The sequence below is a fragment of the Anomaloglossus baeobatrachus genome, unplaced genomic scaffold (genome assembly GCF_048569485.1).
Source record: "Anomaloglossus baeobatrachus isolate aAnoBae1 unplaced genomic scaffold, aAnoBae1.hap1 Scaffold_292, whole genome shotgun sequence".
Lineage (NCBI taxonomy): Eukaryota > Metazoa > Chordata > Amphibia > Anura > Aromobatidae > Anomaloglossus > Anomaloglossus baeobatrachus.
Window position 1 is genome coordinate 74,761 of NW_027442369.1, and position 23,858 is coordinate 98,618.

General features: G+C 48.9%; 1 pseudogene; it reads right to left on the reverse strand.

Moving 5' to 3' along the window:
* LOC142266882 (ephrin-A3-like) overlaps window positions 1–23,858 on the reverse strand; it is an 83,681-nt pseudogene that overhangs the window by 59,287 nt on the left and 536 nt on the right.

Genomic DNA, 23,858 nt, shown 5'->3' on the forward strand with positions numbered 1-23,858 from the left:
AGAGGCGGCCTCTACCAGGAGCCAATACACCAAATACAAACCACAGACAACCGCTGATCTCCAGCTACAGAGAACGCACATTACAAGGGACAGTCAGCACTAACGTCAGCAGAGATGTGAGGACACAGCCACATCTGAGAGGCGGCCTCTACCAGGAGCCGATACACCAAATACAAACCACAGACAACCGTTGATCTCCAGCTACAGAGAACGCACATTACAAGGGACAGTCAGCACTAACGTGAGCAGAGATGTGAGGATACAGCCACATCTGAGAGGCAGCCTCTACCAGGAGCAGATACACCAAATACAAACCAAAGACAACCACTGATCTCCAGCTACAGAGAACGCACATCACAAGGGACAGTCAGCACTATCGTGAGCAGAGATGTGAGGACACAGCCACATCTGAGAGGCGGCCTCTACCAGGAGCCAATACACCAAATAAAAAACCAAAGACAACCGCTGATCTCCAGCTACAGAGAACGCACATTACAAGGGACAGTCAGCACTAACGTGAGCAGAGATGTGAGGACACAGCCACATCTGAGAGGCGGCCTCTACCAGGAGCCAATACACCAAATACAAACCACGGACAACCGCTGATCTCCAGCTACAGAGAACGCACATTACAAGGGACAGTCAGCACTAACGTGAGCAGAGACGTGAGGATACAGCCACATCTGAGAGGTGGCCTCTACCAGGAGGAAATACACCAAATACAAACCAAAGACAACCGCTGATCTCCAGCTACAGAGAACGCACAATACAAGGGACAGTCAGCACTAACATCAGCAGAGACGTGAGGACACAGCCACATCTGAGAGGCGGCCTCTACCAGGAGCCGATACACCAAATACAAACCACAGACAACCGCTGATCTCCAGCTACAGAGAACGCACATCACAAGGGACAGTCAGCACTAACGTCAGCAGAGATGTGAGGACACAGCCGCATCTGAGAGGTGGCCTCTACCAGGAGCCGATACACCAAATACAAACCACAGACAACCGCTGATCTCCAGCTACAGAGAACGCACATCACAAGGGACAGTCAGCACTAACGTCAGCAGAGACATGAGGACACAGCCACATCTGAGAGGCGGCCTCTACCAGGAGCCGATACACCAAATACAAACCACAGACAACCGCTGATCTCCAGATACAGAGAACGCACATTACAAGGGACAGTCAGCACTAACGTCAGCAGAGATGTGAGTACACAGCCACATCTGAGAGGCGGCCTCTACCAGGAGCCGATACACCAAATACAAACCACAGACAACCGCTGATCTCCAGCTACAGAGAACGCACATTACAAGGGACAGTCAGCACTAATGTCAGCAGAGATGTGAGTACACAGCCACATCTGAGAGGCGGCCTCTACCAGGAGCCGATACACCAAATGCAAACCAAAGACAACCGCTGATCTACAGCTACAGAGAACGCACATTACAAGGGACAGTCCGCATTAACGTGAGCAGAGATGTGAGGACACAGCCACATCTGAGAGGCGGCCTCTACCAGGAGCTGATACACCAAATACAAACCACAGACAACCGCTGATCTCCAGCTACAGAGAACGCACTGTCAGAGTTCCGGGATTTCCAGTTCTCTTTTGAAAGAGCTTGCCCTTTGTTAACATGGAGTTTGCTGTTCTGTTGCCCTACTTCCTGTCCATCTGTTTAAAAGGCCGCCCCTAAGCTCAGTCCAGTGCCTGAGTATACTGCTTGCTGTGTACTCCTGCTCTGCTGCTCTTGGTTCCTGATTGATATTTGGATCCTCTTGAAAAACAACCGACATCGACTCTGTACTTCACCTGGTCTCATCAAGCTGTGCCCGGACTCCGTCTGCCGTCTTTGGTCAGCACTTCTGCCCGGTTCCTTCCGGTTCGTAACCACTCTGGACTCTCATCTCGTACGGACATTTTTGGACTATACCTTATTGCCCTTTGTGTCCCGGCTGCTGCGCATTTAGGCCTTCTGGGGTGATTGTCAGACAGTCCCTGTATAGGGGTTCGCTCTTGGTGGTCTCCCTGGGGGAGTCCGGTGCGTGGTCCCGGGAATTCCCCTTTGCTCCGATCCTGGAAGGTATTTCCTGTGTTTTATGTTCTGCTGTGTTTTTGTTCCGTTTATGTACATACCGTGGTTGCATATTATAAACGTCTTTGCACCAAGAACTCGTCTCTGGTTGTCATTGCCCTAACGCAATCGAAATCCTCAATACATACAATAGTATTACATGCACATTACAAGGGACAGTCCGCACTAACGTCAGCAGAGATGTGAGGACACAGCCACATCTGAGAGGTGGCCTCTACCAGGAGCCGATACACCAAATACAAACCACAGACAACCGCTGATCTCCAGCTACAGAGAACGCACATTACAAGGGACAGTCCACACTAACGTCAGCAGAGATGTGAGGACACAGCCACATCTGAGAGGTGGCCTCTACCAGGAGCCGATACACCAAATACAAACCACAGACAACCGCTGATCTCCAGCTACAGAGAACGCACATTACAAGGGACAGTCCGCACTAACGTCAGCAGAGATGTGAGGACACAGCCACATCTGAGAGGCGGCCTCTACCAGGAGCCGATACACCAAATACAAACCACAGACAACCGCTGATCTCCAGCTACAGAAAACGCACATTACAAGGGACAGTCCGCACTAACGTCAGCAGAGATGTGAGGACACAGCCACATCTGAGAGGCGGCCTCTACCAGGAGCCGATACACCAAATACAAACCACAGACAACCGCTGATCTCCAGCTACAGAGAATGCACATTACAAGGGACCTGCAGCACTAACGTCAGGAGAGATGTGAGGACACAGCCACATCTGAGAGGCGGCCTCTACCAGGAGCCGATACACCAAATACAAACCACAGACAACCGCTGATCTCCAGCTACAGAGAACGCACATTACAAGGGACAGTCCGCACTAACGTCAGCAGAGATGTGAGGACACAGCCACATCTGAGAGGCGGCCTCTACCAGGAGCAGATACACCAAATACAAACCAAAGACAACCACTGATCTCCAGCTACAGAGAACGCACATCACAAGGGACAGTCAGCACTAACGTCAGCAGAGACGTGAGGACACAGCCACATCTGAGAGGCGGCCTCTACCAAGAGCCGATAGACCAAATACAAACCACAGACAACCGCTGATCTCCAGCTACAGAGAACGCACATCACAAGGGACAGTCAGCACTAACGTGAGCAGAGATGTGAGGACACAGCCACATCTGAGAGGCGGCCTCTACCAGGAGCCAATACACCAAACACAAACCACAGACAACCGCTGATCTCCAGCTACAGAGAACGCACATTACAAGGGACAGTCCGCACTAACGTCAGGAGAGATGTGAGGACACAGCCACATCTGAGAGGCGGCCTCTACCAGGAGCCGATACACCAAATACAAACCACAGACAACCGCTGATCTCCAGCTACAGAGAACGCACATTACAAGGGACAGTCCGCACTAACGTCAGGAGAGATGTGAGGACACAGCCACATCTGAGAGGCGGCCTCTACCAGGAGCCAATACACCAAATAAAAAACCAAAGACAACCGCTGATCTTTATCTACAGAGAACGCACATCACAAGGGACAGTCAGCACTAACGTGAGCAGAGATGTGAGGACACAGCCACATCTGAGAGGCGGCCTCTACCAGGAGCCAATACACCAAATACAAACCACGGACAACCGCTGATCTCCAGCTACAGAGAACGCACATTACAAGGGACAGTCAGCAGTAACGTGAGCAGAGACGTGAGGATACAGCCACATCTGAGAGGTGGCCTCTACCAGGAGCAAATACACCAAATACAAACCACAGACAACCGCTGATCTCCAGCTACAGAAAACGCACATCACAAGGGACAGTCCGCACTAACGTGAGCAGAGATGTGAGGACACAGCCACATCTGAGAGGCGGCCTCTACCAGGATCCAATACACCAAATACAAACCACGGACAACCGCTGATCTCCAGCTACAGAGAACGCACATTACAAGGGACAGTCAGCACTAACGTGAGCAGAGACGTTAGGATACAGCCACATCTGAGAGGCGGCCTCTACCAGGAGCCGAAACACCAAATACAAACCACAGACAACCGCTGATCTCCAGCTACAGAGAACGCACATCACAAGGGACAGTTCGCACTAACGTGAGCAGAGACGTGAGGATACAGCCACATCTGAGAGGCGGCCTCTACCAGGAGCCAATACACCAAATACAAACCACAGACAACCGCTGATCTCCAGCTACAGAGAACGCACATCACAAGAGACAGTCAGCACTAACGTCAGCAGAGACATGAGGACACAGCCACATCTGAGAGGCGGCCTCTACCAGGAGCCAATACACCAAATACAAACCACAGACAACCGCTGATCTCCAGCTACAGAGAACGCACATCACAAGGGACAGTCAGCACTAATGTGAGCAGAGACATGAGGACACAGCCACATCTGAGAGGCGGCCTCTACCAGGAGCCGATACACCAAATACAAACCACAGACAACCGCTGATCTCCAGCTACAGAGAACGCACATTACAAGGGACAGTCCGCACTAACGTCAACAGAGACGTGAGGATACAGCCACATCTGAGAGGCGGCCTCTACCAGGAGCCAATACACCAAATACAAACCACAGACAACCGTTGATCTCCAGCTACAGAGAACGCACATTACAAGGGACAGTCAGCACTAACGTGAGCAGAGATGTGAGGACACAGCCACATCTGAGAGGCGGCCTCTACCAGGAGCCAATACACCAAATACAAACCACAGACAACCGCTGATCTCCAGCTACAGAGAACGCACATCACAAGGGACAGTCAGCACTAACGTGAGCAGAGACGTGAGGATACAGCCACATCTGAGAGGCGGCCTCTACCAGGAGCCGATACACCAAATACAAACTACAGACAACCGCTGATCTCCAGCTACAGAGAACGCATATTACAAGGGACAGTCAGCACTAACGTCAGCAGAGATGTGAGGACACAGCCACATCTGAGAGGCGGCCTTTACCAGGAGCCGATACACCAAATACAAACCACAGACAACCGCTGATCTCCAGCTACAGAGAACGCACATTACAATGGACAGTCCGCACTAACGTGAGCAGAGACGTGAGGATACAGCCACATCTGAGAGGCGGCCTCTACCAGGAGCCGATACACCAAATACAAACCACAGACAACCGTTGATCTCCAGCTACAGAGAACGCACATTACAAAAGACAGTCAGCACTAACGTGAGCAGAGATGTGAGGATACAGCCACATCTGAGAGGCAGCCTCTACCAGGAGCAGATACACCAAATACAAACCAAAGACAACCACTGATCTCCAGCTACAGAGAACGCACATCACAAGGGACAGTCAGCACTATCGTGAGCAGAGATGTGAGGACACAGCCACATCTAAGAGGCGGCCTCTACCAGGAGCCAATACACCAAATAAAAAACCAAAGACAACCGCTGATCTCCAGCTACAGAGAACGCACATCACAAGGGACAGTCAGCACTATCGTGAGCAGAGATGTGAGGATACAGCCACATCTGAGAGGCGGCCTCTACCAGGAGCCAATACACCAAATACAAACCACGGACAACCGCTGATCTCCAGCTACAGAGAACGCACATTACAAGGGACAGTCAGCACTAACGTGAGCAGAGATGTGAGGACACAGCCACATCTGAGAGGCGGCCTCTACCAGGAGCCAATACACCAAATACAAACCACGGACAACCGCTGATCTCCAGCTACACAGAACGCACATTACAAGGGACAGTCAGCACTAACGTGAGCAGAGACGTGAGGATACAGCCACATCTGAGAGGTGGCCTCTACCAGGAGCAAATACACCAAATACAAACCACAGACAACCGCTGATCTCCAGCTACAGAGAACGCACATTACAAGGGACAGTCAGCACTAACGTGAGCAGAGATGTGAGGACACAGCCACATCTGAGAGGCGGCCTCTACCAGGAGCCAATACACCAAATACAAACCACGGACAACCGCTGATCTCCAGCTACACAGAACGCACATTACAAGGGACAGTCAGCACTAACGTGAGCAGAGACGTGAGGATACAGCCACATCTGAGAGGTGGCCTCTACCAGGAGCAAATACACCAAATACAAACCACAGACAACCGCTGATCTCCAGCTACAGAAAACGCACATCACAAGGGACAGTCCGCACTAACGTGAGCAGAGATGTGAGGACACAGCCACATCTGAGAGGTGGCCTCTACCAGGAGCCAATACACCAAATACAAACCACGGACAACCGCTGATCTCCAGCTACAGAGAACGCACATTACAAGGGACAGTCAGCACTAACGTGAGCAGAGACGTTAGGATACAGCCACATCTGAGAGGCGGCCTCTACCAGGAGCCGAAACACCAAATACAAACCACAGACAACCGCTGATCTCCAGCTACAGAGAACGCACATTACAAGGGACAGTCAGCACTAACTTGAGCAGAGATGTAAGGACACAGCCACATCTGAGAGGCGGCCTCTACCAGGAGCCAATACACCAAATACAAACCACAGACAACCGCTGATCTCCAGCTACAGAGAACGCACATCACAAGGGACAGTCAGCACTAACGTGAGCAGAGACGTGAGGACACAGCCACATCTGAGAGGCGGCCTCTACCAGGAGCCAATACACCAAATACAAACCACAGACAACCGCTGATCTCCAGCTACAGAGAACGCACATCACAAGGGACAGTCAGCACTAACGTCAGCAGAGATGTGAGGACACAAGAAGAAGCTCCAAAGGTGGGAAATCAGACCGTGCCATGAAAGACCCCAGCCAGCGTACTGCCACGGGCCGGCATGATGCCCACGGACAGGAGTGGAAAACTCTGTGTATGATCCCCTGTGAAGGCCAACTGAAATTACACCTAGTGTAAGGCATTGTGCTGCCCCCCATGTAGACCTGGGGAACATGGAGATACTGGGCGCACAGTGGTCTCCACCGTCTTCTGTAGAAAATGCACGCTCCTGGGCTCCTTAACCACTGTCCTCCTGACTTCCCCAGCCCTGATGTAGCAGGATTATGGGCATAGCAGAACGACCCAGGGTCATCAGCAGAACAGCTCCTCAGTAAATTGACCCCACAATGAGGCCTAATGGCAGTATGTGCAGGGCCTCAGACTATCCCGGCATAAGGGCAGCCTGTCCACCCCGGAGAGCTCTCATTAGCGGCTCTGCTTCCCAGTGATATAAGTGACAGGCTCTGGCCTCAATCTGTTCTCTCCTTTCTATTGTCCCGCTCAATGCACAAGGGGCGCCGGGAGATGGTCATCTATCTGCGGGAGGAAGCCATGCATGAAAGTGACAATCTCCATAGTAATACAAGCGGCCACTGACCAGAAACCCTGAAATCTGCTGCGGAAACCTGCCAATATCAGCTTCTAACAGATCACCTTGTGCCTACTTCACCTGCAGGAACGGCTGGCAGGACGGAAGGCGGCCATTACCACACTGCAAGATGGCGGCACGTCACTCGATTACAAGTAAAGACACTGAGGTAATGAGTGACCGCAGTGCAAAAATGGATGACCGCGCATACGTGTGGAGTGACCTATGGGCACAGCCGCAACATTACATGAGGTTTTCTCTGGAATTAATTGCCCACCCTACGCTCACAAGTTGTCAGCGAATGGACAGCAGGTTATTCACACAGATCCATGACACCCATAATAACATCCCATCATGGAAACCGTGGGCGAGGAAGACAAGGAGGCGGACACTGATCTCACCGCAAGCCCACAACATAAGACCTTACATGAAGGGGTCAAATGTACGAGAGAAACAAGCAAAACCAAAAAAAAGCAAACCCCCAAAGTATACTCCTGCTACACCATTACAGGGGTCACATATACAGTATACAGAGACCCCGCAGTGACCGGACGTCTCCTGCACCATTACAGGGGTCACATATACAGTATACAGAGACCCCGCAGTGACCGGACGTCTCCTGCACCATTACAGGGGTCACATATACAGTATACAGAGACCCCGCAGTGACCGGACGTCTCCTGCACCATTACAGGGGTCACATATACAGTATACAGAGACCCCGCAGTGACCGGACGTCTCCTGCACCATTACAGGGGTCACATATACAGTATACAGAGACCCCGCAGTGACCGGACGTCTCCTGCACCATTACAGGGGTCATATATACAGTATACAGAGACCCCGCAGTGACCGGACGTCTCCTGCACCATTACAGGGGTCATATATACAGAATACAGAGACCCCGCAGTGACCGGACGTCTCCTGCACCATTACAGGGGTCACATATACAGTATACAGAGACCCCGCAGTGACCGGACGTCTCCTGCACCATTACAGGGGTCATATACAGTATACAGAGACCCCGCAGTGACCGGACGTATCCTGCACCATTACAGGGGTCATATATACAGTATACAGAGACCTCGCAGTGACCGGACGTCTCCTGCACCATTACAGTGGTCACATATACAGTATACAGAGACCCCGCAGTGACTGGACGTCTCCTGCACCATTACAGGGGTCACATATACAGTATACAGAGACCCCGCAGTGACCGGACGTCTCCTGCACCATTACAGGGGTCACATATACAGTATACAGAGACCCCGCAGTGACTGGACGTCTCCTGCACCATTACAGGGGTCACATATACAGTATACAGAGACCCCGCAGTGACCGGACTTCTCCTGCACCATTACAGGGGTCATATATACAGTATACAGAGACCCCGCAGTGACCGGACGTCTCCTGCACCATTACAGGGGTCACATATACAGTATACAGAGACCCCGCAGTGACCGGACGTCTCCTGCACCATTTCTGGGGTCATATATACAGTATACAGAGACCCCGCAGTGACCGGACGTCTCCTGCACCATTACAGGGGTCACATATACAGTATACAGAGACCCCGCAGTGACCGGACGTCTCCTGCACCATTACAGGGGTCATATATACAGTATACAGAGACCCCGCAGTGACCGGACGTCTCCTGCACCATTACAGGGGTCATATATACAGTATACAGAGACCCCGCAGTGACCGGACGTCTCCTGCACCATTACTGGGGTCATATATACAGTATGCAGAGACCCTGCAGTGACCGGACGTCTCCTGCACCATTACAGGGGTCATATATACAGTATACAGAGACCCCGCAGTGACCGGACGTCTCCTGCACCATTACAGGGGTCATATATACAGTATACAGAGACCCCGCAGTGACCGGACGTCTCCTGTACCATTACAGGGGTCACATATACAGTATACAGAGACCCCGCAGTGACCGGACGTCTCCTGCACCATTACAGGGGTCATATATACAGTATACAGAGACCCCGCAGTGACCGGACGTCTCCTGCACCATTACTGGGGTCATATATACAGTATACAGAGACCCCGCAGTGACCGGACGTCTCCTGCACCATTACAGGGGTCACATATACAGTATACAGAGACCCCGCAGTGACCGGACGTCTCCTGCACCATTACTGGGGTCATATATACAGTATACAGAGACCCCGCAGTGACCGGACGTCTCCTGCACCATTACTGGGGTCATATATACAGTATACAGAGACAGAGACAGAGAGCTATGGGCTGCCAATAAATCCTTATTACCCCGATTTGCCAACGCACCAGGGTAAATCGGGAAGAGCCGGGTACAGCCCCAGAACTGTCGCATATAATGTATGCGTCAATTCTGGGCAGCTGCTGACTGATATTGTTAGGGTGGAGGGCTCCCCATAACGTGGAGCTCCCCATCCTGAGAATACCAGCCTTCAGCCGTATGGCTTTATCTGGCTGGTATTAAAATGGGGGGGGACCGCACGCCGGTTTTTTTAATTATTTATTTATTCCACTGCACAGTATAGACACGCCCACCGGCTGCTGTGAGTGGGTGCAGTGAGACAGCTGTCACTCAGCGTGGTGGGCGTGTGTGACTGCAACCAATCACAGGCGCCGGTGGGCGGGTAAAGCAGGGAATACGAGATTGATTAATGAGCGGCCGGCTTTTTCAAATTAGTAAAAGCCGCCGGAGTTATTATAACAGCCGTGCAGCGCCGCGGCGGAGATCGGGGAACGGTAAGTATGAGAGAGGGGGGGGAACTGACCGACAGACAGCTAGAGGGACAGATAAGACAGAGAGACCGACCGACAGACATAGAGAGAGACCGACCGACCGACGGACTGAGGGAGAGAACGAAACAGAAAAAGAAAAAAGACCGACATCACATGAAAAAAGCACAAAACGTACAGGGAGCAAACAGAGATGCGTCCGTTTCACTCGGACGTGCGCACAGACCCATTGACTTTCATTGGGTCCGTGCTGCGTTTTGCGTGCAGAAATCGGACATGCTGGCGTGAGACACGGACCAAAAAACGCATCACGGAGACGGACTCACGGACATAACCAAAAACGCAATTGTAACCGCTGAGATATAGTAACATTGGTGCACGTTTGGCCGTGTCTCCAGTATACACGGAAACGGACCAAACACGCACGTGTTTCACGGATGTGTGTTTCAGGCCTAACAGATAGTAAAGCTCATCACAGCAGCCAGCTTCTCCAGGCCTTAGTGGAAAAAGTTCTGCAAGATTACCAACTCAAAAAAGAACAGGTTTTTGCGATTGTAAAGGACAATGCTTCAAACTTGATAAGTACAATTAAACTGATGAATGAGAGTAATGAACAACAGCTAGAAGAAAATTTAGGATTTAGTATGTGTGAGATGGAGCCACAGCGCTGCTCATGTAACGGAGGAACAAACAGATATTACAACAGAAGAACAGCAAAATGATACTTTAGGATTAGATGATCTTGTTGAAGCTGCTTCAAAACTGCTGTCATGTGACCCGGAAGTTGTGGTGTTGCCACTGTACTGTATCGTACTATACTGGCGTGCGCCGCATCCGCCAAACTGGTGAAAAGCCGGATGTGTGAAACTGGGCGGACATGCTGGAAATCTAATTGGAAAAGTGAGGAAGTTGGTTATTGCCGCCAGAACCCCTAAAATTGATTCCATCTTGAAGAAATGTGCTGGGAAAGGGGCAATTGTTGATCAAGCCACTCGGTGAAGCGGTACTTATTTAATGACTGAGCGATTGCTTGAACTAAAATCATTTCTTATAGATATGGTAAACCCTCAAGTAACCTTAAATGAAGGTCATTGGACACAGGTGGCTAAATTGAAGGAATTGCTTAATCACCCATTTACCGTGACTAAAAAATTACAAGCTGAGGATTTAACTCCTGGCATTTTCATATGGGAGTGGAAGAACTTGCTATTTTGCCTGTCCCAAAGAGGAGGTTTAATCGCAGATGGCATTTCTGCTTCAATGAAACGGAGAGATACACAGCTATTGGAAAATAAAATTCTTCTGACAGCTGTTTATGTGGACCCAAGTCTTCGTATACTGCTTGATGATCAACAGCTTACTAAAGGAAAAGAAGCTTTGAGTGAGGTAGCAGTTAGGATGAGCGGCTACAGGACTGCCAGGCGCAAGAGGACTTGGGTCCTGACAGTGCTACTGCTGCCATATCTTCATCCTCATCAGATGAGGAGTTTAACTTTGAGAAGTATTTGGATGACATGAAGCAGCAAAGTGTTGCCGCAAGGAAAAAGATTTCCCTCCGTCACCTATAGCAGCAGATTGACCAGATTTCAGTAAAACGTTTCACTTGCTCTCAAAGAAATAGAAAAATTCAACCGTTCATCAAAACTGACTGTGCATGAGGCAATTCCTTTATACCCGGAAATTGTTAGAGATGTTGCCCATGTGGTTATTGCTTTGCCTCCAACCCAAGTTACTGTAGAGAGGATGTTCTCTAGCCTTAATATTAGGTCAGATCAGGTCATCTGTGAAGGAGGATCTGATGGAGGCAATTCTATTTCTTACAACAAATTCATAGACTACACAAATGTTATTTACTATGTTTTTGTTGAAAACTGTTTTTTGCCACCAACATAGTGTTTTATATATATATATATATATATATATATATATATATATATATATATATATATATATATAAATATATATATATATAGGTAATGCACTATGTAAGTGGCAAAAAACATTTTTCATCAAAAACATACTAAATATTTAGCATAATGCTCATATTTAAGTGAAAAATATATTGTAGTATAATGTGAACATCAGACATTTAATCATTTTTATGATACAATAATCAAGATATTTAGATAGAACATAAAATATATTTATTGTAATACAACTTTAGAACACAAACTAATAAATTGTAAATATGTAATATATATAATATATAATTATACAGTGTGTGTGTGTATATATATTACACAAGATATATATGTAGTCTACTGTATATTACATATTGTATTACATATTTACAATGTATTAGTTTTTTGTGTTCTAAAGTTGTATCCAATAAATATATTTTATGTTCTATTAAAATATCTTGATTATTGTATCATAAAAATTAAATGTCTGATGATCACATACACATGTTGATGTCCTACAATAAATTTTTCACCTAACTATAAGCAATATATGTAGGAGTCGGAGTGGTGGAGTCTGAGTCGGTGCAAGGGAAATTGAAGAGTCTGAGTCGAAGGTTTAGCTTACCGACTCCACAGCCCTGCTGCTCACTCGTGGTGCGCTGTCTCCCCCTGCAGGATGGTCGACTCATAGCAGTTTCTCACACTTCCTCACATGCTGGTGTCCGGATCATATTCTACAGGAGGTGCCCATAGATGCAGATCGGTAGTTGATGACCCGCAGAGTGGTCTCGTGCCTCATCCATGACAGGCCATCACACCCATCAAATATGGTAGTCTGCAGGCACCTGCTACTTGTGCCCGGTGTCGTCCCGAAAGATTCGGAAATTGCAGCCAAGTGTTTGACTGGATTAGTGATTGAGCTCTGACTACCCGGGACTAAGACACCAGCTTCATTGCTGCTGTTGGAATGTAGATTGGATTGTTCCTGGCCGGCCAGATAATCACACGAGTTGCTTCCCTTCATCGTGTTTAGCTGTTATTGCCGCCCGCACGACGGTGTCACAGGGCGACTCTGAGCTTAATGTTTTTGGGCTCCCGAAGACACTGCTGCTCCTGTCATAAATATAAACCTCCTTGGGTGTTGTGTAAGTAAACCCTTGTCTAATGTGCATCTTGTAGGCGGCCGCCATGTATATTGTGACCTACATACTGGACGGTCACCTCCATCTGCTGTCTCCTCTTGGCTTAAATGTACTTTTGTGTTCAAGGGACATGTTGTTCAGTCTCGCTAGTCCCCTCTGGTGTTTAAGTCCTCTGCAGACATCACATGGATGATCCCACTCGTCTACCTTCACTCTCCACCTTCCTACATCAATCACCTTTTTCATGCTCTACATCCCCTGACTGACCTCGGCCCCTGCCCTCCGCCTACCTCTGACTATGACCTCGACCCCTACCCTCCACCCATATCTCGGACTGCAACCGGGGCCCTTGCCCTTTGCCCGCATCTTGGACTGGGACTCTGGCCCTTGCCCTTTGCCCGCATCTTGGACTGGGACTCTGGTCCGTGCCCTCTGCCCGCCTCTTGGACTGGGACTCTGGTCCGTGCCCTCTGCCCGCCTCTTGGACTGGGACTCTGGTCCGTGCCCTCTGCCCGCCTCTTGGACTGGGACTCTGGTCCGTGCCCTCTGCCCGCCTCTTGGACTGGGAACCTGGTCCGTGCCCTCTGCCCACCTCTTGGACTGGGAACCTGGTCCGTGCCCTCAGCCCGCCTCTTGGACTGGGAACCTGGTCCGTGCCCTCCGTCCGCCCATTGGACTGGGACTCTGGTCTGTGCCCTCTGCCCGCCCATTGGACTGGGACTCTGGTCCGTGCCCTCTGCCCGCCCATTGGACTGGGACTCTGGTCCGTGCCCTCTGCCTGCCCATTGGACTGGGACTCTGGTCCGTGCCCTCTGCCCCCGCTCATTGGACTGGGACTCTGGTCCGTGCCCTCTGCCCGCCTCTTGGACTGGGACTCTGGTCCATGCCCTCTGCCCGCCTCTTGGACTGGGACTCTGGTCCATGCCCTCTGCCCGCCTCTTGGACTGCCACTTGAGCCCATTTCTGCTTTACTGTTGGACACCAGATCTTGCTTTCCTCCATTCACCTTTTCCCTCCTGTATTTCAGGTAACTTTAATCCAGAGATCCCCAAGTTGGAGAAGAGCATTAGTGGGACGAGCCCGAAGCGAGAACACTTACATTTGACGGTGGCCGTCTCTCTGCTCCTAATGACTCTCTTGGCGTTTTAGTTTTCTTGTTTCAGGCTGAAGACCTCGGAGAAATGAATGCAATCTCCACATTCAGAACTCTGTAAGGACTGTGCAGGTTGGGGAGCGGCTGATGGGAGGAGGAGCAGCGTCCTTAATCTCATTTATTTATTTTTTTTTTAACAAAAATCTTTTTTTTTTTATTAAGACTGAACCTGCGGCACTAAAATCACAACCCTGACACTAGTGGACACTATCGAGGTCTTGTGATTTCTTGAATAATATCATTGAGCAGACAGGACCAAGGAGCTGCTGCCTAGAGCTTGTGATCCACAGGGCCCTGCTCTGCCCCGGCCCACAACATACAACTGGCGGCCACACCTATGGGCTGTTATTACTTGAGTGCCTATGCCCGTTAGGTTCCTGCGAGGATAGGATGCACGCCGAGTGCAGGACCTTGGGCTGACAACAGACCATCGTTTTAGTCAGCCTTACAATCCCCTGAGTTGGTTTTTTCCATTCCTCCTGGACATGTTGCCCTTTGGTTGTTTTCTGGATGCCCTTGTGATCTCTTGCCCAGATTACCGCCAGCCTCATGGATTTTCCTGGCCAAGTGCATTGAGCACAGTATCAGAACCCTTTACCAAATGTTTGGCTCTAACACTTTCTGGTGCCATATTGTGTACTTTTCCTTCCCAAGGTCCTCAGACACCTTATATCAATAAGCCAACCTGATTCAATGGATGATAAAACTGCAAAACACCGGAAGAGGTGGAAGTACCAGACCTGCAGTGATGGCCACTGTTCCTTCTGGATGTCCAGGCTCAGAATTAGGATTAGCTTCCAGGCTTCTGTGGGTCCAGGACTAGCAATGGACAGTCATTAAACCAATGTTCCCTATGTGAGATGTAGCAGAGCCTGGACGCAGCAGACAGAGCGCCCTCAGCTGGTCACAGCTCCACGACAACTGTCCCACAACTCTACAGAGATGAGAGGAAATTGCACTAAATTACCCCAGACCCCTCCACCGGGGACATCCACTGCTCGATAGTCAATACCCTGGGAATTCTTGATGGACAGCTAGGGAACCAGCGCATCCGTAATACAGCAGGACCCCACTGTACAGAGCCGAACGGGGAGAGCAGCATGCAGGAGACAGAATGGCGTTGTAAATACATATCTATCTATATTTTATGTATACCATCCCTGTGATGACGTATACATTGTCCCTTCTGACTGAACTGTAAATTCAAATGTTGTCTTCTATGAAGGCAAGTCTCCACCTATGCAATGCACAGACACTTTGAGAATAAATATCAGACTGACCTTTTTATGAACGGCATCGGCTGTGATTTTCATATAATGCTGTAAACCTAGAAAATGAATAAAAGAATAAACCTGACTATTCAAATTGTCTCTCCAGTAAAGGAGACAAACTCTAGCACAGCGCCACCTAAGTTTGTCTCCTTTACTGGAGAGACAATTTGAATATTTCCCAGAGGGGCATTGCAGCTATAAGTCCCCTTACCTGGCAGCCAGACTGGCTTGCAAAGTCTCCTTAAGGAGAATAGTGTTCCCCCGTGGTCCCCACATAGCTTTCTCATGAGCCAGATCAGACACCCCCATACTTTGCACTGACGAGGGGCAAGCACCCCGAAACACCGTGTCTGCAAATTGGGATTCTGATCTGGCTTATATATCCTGAGTCATATTTCAAAGGATTGTTGAAAATCCACTTGTGACTTTTAGGATCGCTACTTCCAATAGGTGGCGCTGTGCTAGAGTTTGTCTCCTTTACTGGAGAGACAATTTGAATATTTCCCAGAGGGGCATTGCAGCTATAAGTCCCCTTACCTGGCAGCCAGACTGGCTTGCAAAGTCTCCTTAAGGAGAATAGTGTTCCCCCGTGGTCCCCACATAGCTTTCTCATGAGCCAGATCAGACACCCCCATACTTTGCACTGACGAGGGGCAAGCACCCCGAAACACCGTGTCTGCAAATTGGGATTCTGATCTGGCTTATATATCCTGAGTCATATTTCAAAGGATTGTTGAAAATCCACTTGTGACTTTTAGGATCGCTACTTCCAATAGGTGGCGCTGTGCTAGAGTTTGTCTCCTTTACTGGAGAGACAATTTGAATATTTCCCAGAGGGGCATTGCAGCTATAAGTCCCCTTACCTGGCAGCCAGACTGGCTTGCAAAGTCTCCTTAAGGAGAATAGTGTTCCCCCGTGGTCCCCACATAGCTTTCTCATGAGCCAGATCAGACACCCCCATACTTTGCACTGACGAGGGGCAAGCACCCCGAAACACCGTGTCTGCAAATTGGGATTCTGATCTGGCTTATATATCCTGAGTCATATTTCAAAGGATTGTTGAAAATCCACTTGTGACTTTTAGGATCGCTACTTCCAATAGGTGGCGCTGTGCTAGAGTTTGTCTCCTTTACTGGAGAGACAATTTGAATATTTCCCAGAGGGGCATTGCAGCTATAAGTCCCCTTACCTGGCAGCCAGACTGGCTTGCAAAGTCTCCTTAAGGAGAATAGTGTTCCCCCGTGGTCCCCACATAGCTTTCTCATGAGCCAGATCAGACACCCCCATACTTTGCACTGACGAGGGGCAAGCACCCCGAAACACCGTGTCTGCAAATTGGGATTCTGATCTGGCTTATATATCCTGAGTCATATTTCAAAGGATTGTTGAAAATCCACTTGTGACTTTTAGGATCGCTACTTCCAATAGGTGGCGCTGTGCTAGAGTTTGTCTCCTTTACTGGAGAGACAATTTGAATATTTCCCAGAGGGGCATTGCAGCTATAAGTCCCCTTACCTGGCAGCCAGACTGGCTTGCAAAGTCTCCTTAAGGAGAATAGTGTTCCCCCGTGGTCCCCACATAGCTTTCTCATGAGCCAGATCAGACACCCCCATACTTTGCACTGACGAGGGGCAAGCACCCCGAAACACCGTGTCTGCAAATTGGGATTCTGATCTGGCTTATATATCCTGAGTCATATTTCAAAGGATTGTTGAAAATCCACTTGTGACTTTTAGGATCGCTACTTCCAATAGGTGGCGCTGTGCTAGAGTTTGTCTCCTTTACTGGAGAGACAATTTGAATATTTCCCAGAGGGGCATTGCAGCTATAAGTCCCCTTACCTGGCAGCCAGACTGGCTTGCAAAGTCTCCTTAAGGAGAATAGTGTTCCCCCGTGGTCCCCACATAGCTTTCTCATGAGCCAGATCAGACACCCCCATACTTTGCACTGACGAGGGGCAAGCACCCCGAAACACCGTGTCTGCAAATTGGGATTCTGATCTGGCTTATATATCCTGAGTCATATTTCAAAGGATTGTTGAAAATCCACTTGTGACTTTTAGGATCGCTACTTCCAATAGGTGGCGCTGTGCTAGAGTTTGTCTCCTTTACTGGAGAGACAATTTGAATATTTCCCAGAGGGGCATTGCAGCTATAAGTCCCCTTACCTGGCAGCCAGACTGGCTTGCAAAGTCTCCTTAAGGAGAATAGTGTTCCCCCGTGGTCCCCACATAGCTTTCTCATGAGCCAGATCAGACACCCCCATACTTTGCACTGACGAGGGGCAAGCACCCCGAAACACCGTGTCTGCAAATTGGGATTCTGATCTGGCTTATATATCCTGAGTCATATTTCAAAGGATTGTTGAAAATCCACTTGTGACTTTTAGGATCGCTACTTCCAATAGGTGGCGCTGTGCTAGAGTTTGTCTCCTTTACTGGAGAGACAATTTGAATATTTCCCAGAGGGGCATTGCAGCTATAAGTCCCCTTACCTGGCAGCCAGACTGGCTTGCAAAGTCTCCTTAAGGAGAATAGTGTTCCCCCGTGGTCCCCACATAGCTTTCTCATGAGCCAGATCAGACACCCCCATACTTTGCACTGACGAGGGGCAAGCACCCCGAAACACCGTGTCTGCAAATTGGGATTCTGATCTGGCTTATATATCCTGAGTCATATTTCAAAGGATTGTTGAAAATCCACTTGTGACTTTTAGGATCGCTACTTCCAATAGGTGGCGCTGTGCTAGAGTTTGTCTCCTTTACTGGAGAGACAATTTGAATATTTCCCAGAGGGGCATTGCAGCTATAAGTCCCCTTACCTGGCAGCCAGACTGGCTTGCAAAGTCTCCTTAAGGAGAATAGTGTTCCCCCGTGGTCCCCACATAGCTTTCTCATGAGCCAGATCAGACACCCCCATACTTTGCACTGACGAGGGGCAAGCACCCCGAAACACCGTGTCTGCAAATTGGGATTCTGATCTGGCTTATATATCCTGAGTCATATTTCAAAGGATTGTTGAAAATCCACTTGTGACTTTTAGGATCGCTACTTCCAATAGGTGGCGCTGTGCTAGAGTTTGTCTCCTTTACTGGAGAGACAATTTGAATATTTCCCAGAGGGGCATTGCAGCTATAAGTCCCCTTACCTGGCAGCCAGACTGGCTTGCAAAGTCTCCTTAAGGAGAATAGTGTTCCCCCGTGGTCCCCACATAGCTTTCTCATGAGCCAGATCAGACACCCCCATACTTTGCACTGACGAGGGGCAAGCACCCCGAAACACCGTGTCTGCAAATTGGGATTCTGATCTGGCTTATATATCCTGAGTCATATTTCAAAGGATTGTTGAAAATCCACTTGTGACTTTTAGGATCGCTACTTCCAATAGGTGGCGCTGTGCTAGAGTTTGTCTCCTTTACTGGAGAGACAATTTGAATATTTCCCAGAGGGGCATTGCAGCTATAAGTCCCCTTACCTGGCAGCCAGACTGGCTTGCAAAGTCTCCTTAAGGAGAATAGTGTTCCCCCGTGGTCCCCACATAGCTTTCTCATGAGCCAGATCAGACACCCCCATACTTTGCACTGACGAGGGGCAAGCACCCCGAAACACCGTGTCTGCAAATTGGGATTCTGATCTGGCTTATATATCCTGAGTCATATTTCAAAGGATTGTTGAAAATCCACTTGTGACTTTTAGGATCGCTACTTCCAATAGGTGGCGCTGTGCTAGAGTTTGTCTCCTTTACTGGAGAGACAATTTGAATATTTCCCAGAGGGGCATTGCAGCTATAAGTCCCCTTACCTGGCAGCCAGACTGGCTTGCAAAGTCTCCTTAAGGAGAATAGTGTTCCCCCGTGGTCCCCACATAGCTTTCTCATGAGCCAGATCAGACACCCCCCATACTTTGCACTGACGAGGGGCAAGCACCCCGAAACACCGTGTCTGCAAATTGGGATTCTGATCTGGCTTATATATCCTGAGTCATATTTCAAAGGATTGTTGAAAATCCACTTGTGACTTTTAGGATCGCTACTTCCAATAGGTGGCGCTGTGCTAGAGTTTGTCTCCTTTACTGGAGAGACAATTTGAATATTTCCCAGAGGGGCATTGCAGCTATAAGTCCCCTTACCTGGCAGCCAGACTGGCTTGCAAAGTCTCCTTAAGGAGAATAGTGTTCCCCCGTGGTCCCCACATAGCTTTCTCATGAGCCAGATCAGACACCCCCATACTTTGCACTGACGAGGGGCAAGCACCCCGAAACACCGTGTCTGCAAATTGGGATTCTGATCTGGCTTATATATCCTGAGTCATATTTCAAAGGATTGTTGAAAATCCACTTGTGACTTTTAGGATCGCTACTTCCAATAGGTGGCGCTGTGCTAGAGTTTGTCTCCTTTACTGGAGAGACAATTTGAATATTTCCCAGAGGGGCATTGCAGCTATAAGTCCCCTTACCTGGCAGCCAGACTGGCTTGCAAAGTCTCCTTAAGGAGAATAGTGTTCCCCCGTGGTCCCCACATAGCTTTCTCATGAGCCAGATCAGACACCCCCATACTTTGCACTGACGAGGGGCAAGCACCCCGAAACACCGTGTCTGCAAATTGGGATTCTGATCTGGCTTATATATCCTGAGTCATATTTCAAAGGATTGTTGAAAATCCACTTGTGACTTTTAGGATCGCTACTTCCAATAGGTGGCGCTGTGCTAGAGTTTGTCTCCTTTACTGGAGAGACAATTTGAATATTTCCCAGAGGGGCATTGCAGCTATAAGTCCCCTTACCTGGCAGCCAGACTGGCTTGCAAAGTCTCCTTAAGGAGAATAGTGTTCCCCCGTGGTCCCCACATAGCTTTCTCATGAGCCAGATCAGACACCCCCATACTTTGCACTGACGAGGGGCAAGCACCCCGAAACACCGTGTCTGCAAATTGGGATTCTGATCTGGCTTATATATCCTGAGTCATATTTCAAAGGATTGTTGAAAATCCACTTGTGACTTTTAGGATCGCTACTTCCAATAGGTGGCGCTGTGCTAGAGTTTGTCTCCTTTACTGGAGAGACAATTTGAATATTTCCCAGAGGGGCATTGCAGCTATAAGTCCCCTTACCTGGCAGCCAGACTGGCTTGCAAAGTCTCCTTAAGGAGAATAGTGTTCCCCCGTGGTCCCCACATAGCTTTCTCATGAGCCAGATCAGACACCCCCATACTTTGCACTGACGAGGGGCAAGCACCCCGAAACACCGTGTCTGCAAATTGGGATTCTGATCTGGCTTATATATCCTGAGTCATATTTCAAAGGATTGTTGAAAATCCACTTGTGACTTTTAGGATCGCTACTTCCAATAGGTGGCGCTGTGCTAGAGTTTGTCTCCTTTACTGGAGAGACAATTTGAATATTTCCCAGAGGGGCATTGCAGCTATAAGTCCCCTTACCTGGCAGCCAGACTGGCTTGCAAAGTCTCCTTAAGGAGAATAGTGTTCCCCCGTGGTCCCCACATAGCTTTCTCATGAGCCAGATCAGACACCCCCATACTTTGCACTGACGAGGGGGAAACACCGTGTCTGCAAATTGGGATTCTGATCTGGCTTATATATCCTGAGTCATATTTCAAAGGATTGTTGAAAATCCACTTGTGACTTTTAGGATCGCTACTTCCAATAGGTGGCGCTGTGCTAGAGTTTGTCTCCTTTACTGGAGAGACAATTTGAATATTTCCCAGAGGGGCATTGCAGCTATAAGTCCCCTTACCTGGCAGCCAGACTGGCTTGCAAAGTCTCCTTAAGGAGAATAGTGTTCCCCCGTGGTCCCCACATAGCTTTCTCATGAGCCAGATCAGACACCCCCATACTTTGCACTGACGAGGGGCAAGCACCCCGAAACACCGTGTCTGCAAATTGGGATTCTGATCTGGCTTATATATCCTGAGTCATATTTCAAAGGATTGTTGAAAATCCACTTGTGACTTTTAGGATCGCTACTTCCAATAGGTGGCGCTGTGCTAGAGTTTGTCTCCTTTACTGGAGAGACAATTTGAATATTTCCCAGAGGGGCATTGCAGCTATAAGTCCCCTTACCTGGCAGCCAGACTGGCTTGCAAAGTCTCCTTAAGGAGAATAGTGTTCCCCCGTGGTCCCCACATAGCTTTCTCATGAGCCAGATCAGACACCCCCATACTTTGCACTGACGAGGGGCAAGCACCCCGAAACACCGTGTCTGCAAATTGGGATTCTGATCTGGCTTATATATCCTGAGTCATATTTCAAAGGATTGTTGAAAATCCACTTGTGACTTTTAGGATCGCTACTTCCAATAGGTGGCGCTGTGCTAGAGTTTGTCTCCTTTACTGGAGAGACAATTTGAATATTTCCCAGAGGGGCATTGCAGCTATAAGTCCCCTTACCTGGCAGCCAGACTGGCTTGCAAAGTCTCCTTAAGGAGAATAGTGTTCCCCCGTGGTCCCCACATAGCTTTCTCATGAGCCAGATCAGACACCCCCATACTTTGCACTGACGAGGGGCAAGCACCCCGAAACACCGTGTCTGCAAATTGGGATTCTGATCTGGCTTATATATCCTGAGTCATATTTCAAAGGATTGTTGAAAATCCACTTGTGACTTTTAGGATCGCTACTTCCAATAGGTGGCGCTGTGCTAGAGTTTGTCTCCTTTACTGGAGAGACAATTTGAATATTTCCCAGAGGGGCATTGCAGCTATAAGTCCCCTTACCTGGCAGCCAGACTGGCTTGCAAAGTCTCCTTAAGGAGAATAGTGTTCCCCCGTGGTCCCCACATAGCTTTCTCATGAGCCAGATCAGACACCCCCATACTTTGCACTGACGAGGGGCAAGCACCCCGAAACACCGTGTCTGCAAATTGGGATTCTGATCTGGCTTATATATCCTGAGTCATATTTCAAAGGATTGTTGAAAATCCACTTGTGACTTTTAGGATCGCTACTTCCAATAGGTGGCGCTGTGCTAGAGTTTGTCTCCTTTACTGGAGAGACAATTTGAATATTTCCCAGAGGGGCATTGCAGCTATAAGTCCCCTTACCTGGCAGCCAGACTGGCTTGCAAAGTCTCCTTAAGGAGAATAGTGTTCCCCCGTGGTCCCCACATAGCTTTCTCATGAGCCAGATCAGACACCCCCATACTTTGCACTGACGAGGGGCAAGCACCCCGAAACACCGTGTCTGCAAATTGGGATTCTGATCTGGCTTATATATCCTGAGTCATATTTCAAAGGATTGTTGAAAATCCACTTGTGACTTTTAGGATCGCTACTTCCAATAGGTGGCGCTGTGCTAGAGTTTGTCTCCTTTACTGGAGAGACAATTTGAATATTTCCCAGAGGGGCATTGCAGCTATAAGTCCCCTTACCTGGCAGCCAGACTGGCTTGCAAAGTCTCCTTAAGGAGAATAGTGTTCCCCCGTGGTCCCCACATAGCTTTCTCATGAGCCAGATCAGACACCCCCATACTTTGCACTGACGAGGGGCAAGCACCCCGAAACACCGTGTCTGCAAATTGGGATTCTGATCTGGCTTATATATCCTGAGTCATATTTCAAAGGATTGTTGAAAATCCACTTGTGACTTTTAGGATCGCTACTTCCAATAGGTGGCGCTGTGCTAGAGTTTGTCTCCTTTACTGGAGAGACAATTTGAATATTTCCCAGAGGGGCATTGCAGCTATAAGTCCCCTTACCTGGCAGCCAGACTGGCTTGCAAAGTCTCCTTAAGGAGAATAGTGTTCCCCCGTGGTCCCCACATAGCTTTCTCATGAGCCAGATCAGACACCCCCATACTTTGCACTGACGAGGGGCAAGCACCCCGAAACACCGTGTCTGCAAATTGGGATTCTGATCTGGCTTATATATCCTGAGTCATATTTCAAAGGATTGTTGAAAATCCACTTGTGACTTTTAGGATCGCTACTTCCAATAGGTGGCGCTGTGCTAGAGTTTGTCTCCTTTACTGGAGAGACAATTTGAATATTTCCCAGAGGGGCATTGCAGCTATAAGTCCCCTTACCTGGCAGCCAGACTGGCTTGCAAAGTCTCCTTAAGGAGAATAGTGTTCCCCCGTGGTCCCCACATAGCTTTCTCATGAGCCAGATCAGACACCCCCATACTTTGCACTGACGAGGGGCAAGCACCCCGAAACACCGTGTCTGCAAATTGGGATTCTGATCTGGCTTATATATCCTGAGTCATATTTCAAAGGATTGTTGAAAATC